Source organism: Lontra canadensis, unplaced genomic scaffold (genome assembly GCF_010015895.1).
Source record: "Lontra canadensis isolate GAN:19392208 unplaced genomic scaffold, GSC_riverotter_1.0 scaffold28, whole genome shotgun sequence".
Lineage (NCBI taxonomy): Eukaryota > Metazoa > Chordata > Mammalia > Carnivora > Mustelidae > Lontra > Lontra canadensis.
In genome coordinates this window covers 5,889,107-5,896,634 of record NW_022631022.1, presented here as the reverse complement: position 1 = coordinate 5,896,634, position 7,528 = coordinate 5,889,107, and the positions used below count along the sequence as shown (strand labels likewise).

At 41.8% G+C, this 7,528-nt stretch overlaps 1 pseudogene; it reads right to left on the bottom strand.

Moving 5' to 3' along the window:
* Positions 1 to 2,930: 2,930 nt before the first annotated feature.
* Positions 2,931 to 7,310, bottom strand: LOC116872114 (annotated as a pseudogene).
* Between the last annotated feature and the right edge of the window lie 218 nt (positions 7,311 to 7,528).

The following is a 7,528-nucleotide window of genomic DNA, read 5'->3' as shown; positions in this document are numbered from 1 at the left end:
GAGTTCTGAGGCTACACAGCAGAAACAGTGCCAAAATGTCTTTTGACGTTCATTTTGGTTTGAACAAGAGAGTCACAAGACCCCATTTCAGGGGAGGTCTTTTATTGGCGCGGGGGGGGGGAACCCAAGTTGACTACTTTGAGGCATTGGGAACTACAGCTTCCCATGATGGGGGCTATTTCTTTTGAGCTGAATTGTTGTTGTTGTTGTTTTTGTTTTTAAAGATTTTATTTATTTATTTATTTGACACAGAGAGAGATCACAAGTAGGCAGAGAGGCAGGCAGAGAGAGAGAGGAGGAAACAGGCTCCCTGCCAAGCAGAGAGCCCGATGCGGGGCCTGATCCCAGGACCTTGAGATCATGACCCGAGCCGAAGGCAGAGGCTTAACCCACTGAGCCACCCAGGCGCCCCTTGAGCTGAATTGTTAAAAGAAGCTGGGTAGAGCAGAGGGCTCATTCTAGTCTAGTCTAGTCTAGTCTATCCACCCTGTAAGCCAAGAATCACTGCTGGCCTGGCCTGTGTATGCAGCAAGGAAAGGAGCTCCAGGTGCTAATCTCCCCACCAGAACCAGGAGTCCATAGTCCACACCAGGATGATGTGGAAGGAACGTAGAAAGGTCAGTAATGTAGAGAGGTCATGAGAAAAGAGGTCTTGTAGGCAATGGACCAGGGGATCACGGAAGGCTTCAATAAGGTAGATGGCTTTCATTGCTAAGATTATAAGAAAGAATGACCTTTCTAGGCTAACTGATCTTTCCATCTCTTCCACTATCTTCCTCTTCCTCTGCCCTCTCAAATTCTCCTTCCCACTCCTAAGCTTTCTCACTGGGTGATCCCTCTGACAGTTCCACAAAGACCCCAACATGCCCATATGCCAAACTCATCTGAGGCCTACCCCTGAGGCTGTGACCTCTGCACTCTGGGCTCCCCCTCACGAGAATCGTCATCCGATCCTGCTCTCCTTCTCCATCACCTAAATGCCACCAAGGTCTGTCAACTCTGTCCTGCCTTGCTTCATAGACTGGCTCTTCCCTTCATCCAGGCACCCCTACTTTGGCACAGATTCATCCCGTCTTCCCGGATAATTGCAATCTTCTCCAGCCTGGCCTCCCTGACTCCAGTCCTGCCCTTCTCTAAACCAGACATCAGAGTGGTGCCATGATGACTCATGAAAGGCCCACCTGGCTTCTGAATCCACCGTGGCTCACAGCCAAGACTTCAGCAGGCATTCCCCACATGCTGCCCCGCATAGGACGCACTGTCATAGTATGAAAATCCCGTGTTTCTGTGTTCCACTGTTACCGCTTGTTCTACATTCTGCATCTGGTATTTCCTTTTTTGGTCCCTCCCAGAGGATTTCTGTCTTCTCAGTTCTAATGGTTATTCTCTTTCTTCAAAATAAATGAAGAAGGTTCCTCACTGCAGAGTTTCAAATCTGTCTAACTGCTCTCTCCTTTAATGTTTGATTAATATTTCTTCCACAATTTCTCAAAGGTCCTGCCATAGTTTATTTTTTATACTTCTTAAAACATTCAAACCATAATTAAACAAGAGTTCCAAAGGCATAAAATTCTTTAATTAAGTAAATATATCGTCACAAATAACTGTATTTCACACAAACACTTTCATGTCCTGTTCAAAAAACATTACACGAAGTGGAAATTCTTAGCTTAAATTCAAGAAGGTTAACTACCTAAATGATCAGAAATGCATACTCTTCTTATAAACAGCTCCGTACTTGCCTGTCACCTCCCAGTGTCAACACTTAACGAATTAACAGACATGCTTGTTGCATGATCACTAGATGTTTTGCTTTCTTTGGCAGGAGTGATCAAGGTAAAAAATGTGCCCAGATGAACTCTGAGAAAAAAGGCCTACTGTCTCCTGTTGTCCTATCAGAGCATGGAGCCCATTGTATTTCAGTGATGAGTGGCTCAACCTGTCTCCTGTTCCCCAAGTACAGTCTGGGCATTAAGGCATGCTCCATAAATGCTGTGGGGCCAGGGAGAGGGACAGTGCTGATATTTTTACAGCCAGGCATGCTGTTTCTAACACAGAACCAAGATACCTCTCCTCAAAAAGAATAATTGCTCTTCTCTGCGTGATGTTAAAAGTTTGGGGTCTTTCCCCAAATATCAGTGTCTCTCTTTTTAGTCCAGTCATCCAAGACTTTATGCTGCAAACATTTATGTTCTCTCACCTTTTCTAGTACTTGCCATGAGAAATCCAGTGATAGGGTCAGGTGCTTCCTCTCCTTGGTCCTAAAACTCCATCTTTCCAAACTCAAGGAGACTCCTCAAGGACTGATACTTTGAGACAGTGAATCAATTCTACCTTATCTGCTTCTTCTTGAGAATACCAACATTAGCCTAGTCTAAGATGGTAAACTGAGTTTCCCCTGCTGGACACGGACTGTGCCCCCTAGCACCATGCCTGCCCACAGTTGGCACTCAGTGCATGCTTATTCAGTGAATGGACACGTGAACACACCTACAGACCATTTCATATGTGAAACCCAGCCTCCTTGGTCATTCATGACCATGTTTACCATGGCTGGGTTAACATGACTCCAGATTAACCAATGACCAGATTCCAAGCCTATGGAGGCAGGAAGACAGAAACGCAGACTTTCTGCCTGAACCGCGAGGCCATGATTTGCCTGTGTAAAAAAAGACCATGTGAACTCCTGACCTCTCTTCTTTTTATCCCTCTGTCCCCTGGAGCCCATGTAGGAGAGGTGAGCTGCTGTCATTTACCAGGCAGGCTGGGCTCAGCAGCTTGATGTTGGGTCATAGGTAGGGAACCATAAACTGTCCCAAAACTCTGGGACCACTCATTGTTTGAAGTTTCTAGAGGGACCTCTCTAGACAGGAGCTGGCTCCATGCGGGAACATTTCCCCGACACCTCCTGCCTAAGACGATACCAAAGCCTATAAACAGCGGAGTTGCTCTGTTGTAGGCTGCCATCCAGCTGAGCTGTCCTTTTCAACTCTGAGTTGTCTAGCAGAATGTAGGTGTTAGATGAGCCCTCACGGAGTCTGCTGGATGCGCCCATGGCCTCTGCTCGGCCTCCTGCTTTCTGCTAGTCATGAAGTCTACAGGAAGTAAGGCTGCTGGTTGAGTCTTGCTCTGTCACTCCTGCAGAAGAGGTTAAGCTAGGCTGTAAAAGCAGATGCAATTTTATAAGCCCAGGCTTCGTTTTAAATGGTAGCAGGTTGCTAGTCACTCATGGAGCAATTGTTGAGCACCTACTAAGTGCTCACCAGGCTGGAAGGGCACATTCGACCTGGCTCCCGCTCTCACATAACTTGCATCTTCACATGACCTGGTGATTAACCCTGTGATGGCAGAAATGTAAAATGGTGTGTGTTCTACCTTTTTTCCTCTTCAGGTAATATTCATACACAAAAGTCCATCTACCACACAAACCAACAAATAGTTACAAAGTGGACGCTGATAAAACCATGACCAGGTCTAGATTGAGAATGTTTGCTAACACCCCAGATGCCCTCTGTCTGCTTCTCCCAGATCAAAAGCAGATCACACGCCCACTCCCCTCTCACAGGACCCACTCTCCTGCCTTTTGAAGTAATCACTTTCTTGCTTCTCTTTTTGTTTTACCCCCTGTGTCTGCATCCCTGAAGAATGTAGCTAATTTGGCGTGTCCTGGGGATGGAGTTCTCCTCTACACATTCCTTAGCATCTGGTTCCTTTCATTCAAACTATTCTTTGTGAAATCCATTCATCTGGTTTTCCAGGCTTATTGTTTGCTCACTTTAATAGCCATTCATATTCCATCATATTAATATACAACAGTGTTATCTCTTCAACCCTGATGAGCATCTGTATTGTTCCCTACTCTTACCTGCACACTGGGGTCATGTGCTATGTGTGTGCGCTCAGCTTTAATGGCGGTTGCCAAGCACTGCTCCATGTGCTTCCATCCTCAGTATACGTGACTTTCTGTAACTGTATATCCTTACAGATGCTTGATACTTTTTTTTTAAGTTTTTGCTCTATTTTTTCACTATGAAATGCTATTTCATTGGGATTTTATGTAACACATCCCTGACTACTACAGAAACCCAGAGATGTTTTACATATGCTTTTGGACTGAATTTCTTCACCAATAATGTCTATTATCTATTTGCCCATTTTCCTATTGAGTTGATTTTCTTTTTCTTAATGATTCATAGTTACTTTTGTATTCTGGATACTAATTGTTTCATGGTGATTACATATGGGGCACATGTCTTCCCTTAATTTTTATTTTTGGTGTGGTTTCATGAAGAAATTCCTAGCTCTACAATGTCATTGTGTTTATTAACCTATATTTATGGTTTCTGCATCTTCAATCTTGGCTAAAGAAATTCTTTCCCACATGAAGGTCATAAACATTTCATATTGTCTTCTAAACATTTTATAACTTTCCTTTCACCTTATTTTTAATTTTAAAATAATTGTAGATGCAGGAAGTTGCAAACATAATGCATGGAGTTGTTCCATGAACACTTCCCTCAGCCTTCCCCAATGGTGGTATCTTATCTAACTATAGCATGACATAAAAAACTAGAAACTGACACTAGTAAATACTGTGCACCACACTACAGACCTTATTTTAGTCTTCCCCAATTTTTATACGCACACATTTGTGTGTGTGTGTGTCTTTGTGTGTGTGTGTGTGTTTTATTCAATTTGATCCCATGTATAGATTTGTCTTTCATTGTTCAGTGCTTAATCCACATGGAGTCCAAAATGGAATTGCTTTTGGACATAGTGTGAGATAGGGATTCTGTCTGTCCCTCCTCCTCATGGATAACCAGTTGTTCTAACATCATTTTTTAAATAGTCCATCCTTTCCCCCATGGTTAAGCAATGTCTGCTTTGTACTAAATCAAGTTTCCACATATGTTTAGGTCCATTTCTTATCTCTTCTACTCCATTGGTCTATTTATCCCTGCTCCTGCACACTGTCTTAATCACTTTCTATTAATATCTTGCTGTGTGGCAGTATAATTCCCAATACTTTGTTCTTCTTCAGGAGTGTCGTAGCTACACTTTGACATTTTCCTCTTCAGTATAAATTTGGAATTGGTTTTTCAAGTTTTATGGATGATCTTGTTAGGATTTTTTTTGGAACAGACTGGAACTGCATTGTGGAGAACTGACATGTTTATGATAGTGAATCTCCCTATCTAAGAACATGATTTATCTCTTAATTTATCTAAGTTTTGTTTACTGTCTTTTAGGAAATTATTGCAATTTTCTCCATAAAAAGCCTGAATGTATTTGGTTAGATTTATTCCTAAGTAAAAGTACTTTGCATATTTTGTTTCTCTTATAAAGCCTATCATTTCAATTATATTTTCAAACTGATTGTTGGTGGCATGGTGGATATATAATTGAATTTTGTGTGTTGGTTTTTTATCAATATTGCTAAAATCTCCTATCTTAATAATTTATTTATAAATTCTTAAGATAAATTCTTATTTTAAGATAAATATCTTAAGATAATTCTTAGAAATTTTTGGGTTTTCTGAGAAGATAACCATGCAGTCTGCAAATAAGAATGGTTTTATTTCCAGGGTGCCTGGGTGGCTCAGTGGGTTAAAGCCTCTGCCTTCGGCTCGGGTCATGATCTCAGGGTCCTGGGATCGAGCCCAGTCAGGCTCTCTGCTCAGCAGCAAGCCTGCTTCCTCCTCTCTCTCTGCCTGCCTCTCTGCCTACTTGTGATCTCTGTCAAATAAATAAATAAAATCTTTAAAAAAAAAAAAAAGAAGGGTTTTATTTCCAATCCTTATTCCTTTGATTTCTTCTTGTTTCACAAATGGCCCAAACAACATTAAGAGAAATAGTGACGGCACACCTTCTTGCTTGAATTTGTTTGTAAAGAGAAAACATCTGATATAAATATACTGTTTACCATAAGCTTTAACAGTTGCCTTAGATCAGTTTAATAAATTTCTTTCTCTTCTAGTTTATTTGTTCATCATTTTTTTTAGCATCCCCAACCTTCCTTCTCACATATTTTTTCTTCTTGCTTATGTATATCCTCTAAAATCTCCTTTTATTAAAAAAAATCTCATGCTGATAACCTGCCTTGACTTTTATGTATCTGAAAACATTTTTAGTTTACTTTTGCTTTAATTCTTAAAAGAAAGGCCAATGCATAAAAGTCTATGTCTTTTCATTTTTATTTTTGTAGTGTAATGTATTTTAATAGCAAACTGACAGGAACTGCACAGAAGACAGACAACATTAGAAACATGTATTTGCTATGTTGGAAAAGTGTAGTGTGATGGAATCTGCTGTATGACTAAAAATGCTACAAACACCCATGTAGTTGCCATCAATACATTTACTTGTTTAAAAAAAAAATCCAAGTGCTGGCATTGTCCAGAAAAATGTAGCAGGTTTATTTATAATTATTATAAAGCCAAACTGCTAAAACATGTTCACTGAAACATTTTGACTTGCATGAATGCTTTATGCTTCCATATTTATATTAAAAATTCACACACAAATGAAAATGGAAATCTGCCAATACCTAATGTCTGCCCCCCTGGTTTTTCACTTGCAATCATATACTTCCATACCTTTTGACCCCATGGAAAAAAAATCTAACGTTCAGAACTACAAATAACAGGAAAGAAGCGAATTTTTTTTAATATTTTATTTATTTATTGAACAGACAGAGATCACAAGTAGGCAGAGAGGCAGGCAGAGACAGAGGAGGAAGCAGGCTCCCCGCTGAGCAGAGAGCCCGATGTGGGACTCGATTCCAGGACCCTGGGATCATGACTGAGCCAAAGGCAGAGGCTTTAACCCACTGAGCCACCCAGGCGCCCCTGTTTTCTTTTTTATATACAGAATGAAATATTTTCCATCATAGTGGATTCTTAAGCACATTCTCCACGTGTGCAGCGTGCTAGCCTGGATGTCCTTTGGCATAATTGTGACACATTTGGCATGGATAACACGCCAGTTGGTGTCTTCAGAAAGGTTCGCCAGATAGGCCTCACTTGCCTTCTGCAAAGCACCCATAGCTATATTCTAGAAGTGCATATCTGTTTTGAAGTCCTGAGTGGTTTCTCACACTGGCCGCTGGAAGGGAAGTTTGCAGATCAGAAGTTCGGTGGACTTCTGATAAGGTCTAATTTCACGGAGTGCCCCCCTACCAGGCCTGTAATGATGGGGCTTCTTCACCTGTCCAGTAGAGGGCGCATTCTCGAGAGCAGCTTTTGTACCAGTGGCTTCCTGGGTGCTTTACCACAGGCGGATTTGTGGGCAGTCTGCCTTGCGCCAGCCATGGTACGGAGACCTCCTTACTTACCCGCCCCCACCCCCGCCACCTTCTCCTTTGGCTGGAGCTCCGTGAGCTAGAGACGGCACTGGCATTAATGAGTGAGGGTGGCGTGGCAGTGGCTGTGAGCCTATGTCTTGTAACTTTATTGAGATACAGTTCATATACATAAAATTCACCCATGTCAGGCATGCAATTCAGTGAGTTTACCGAGTTGTGGTATAC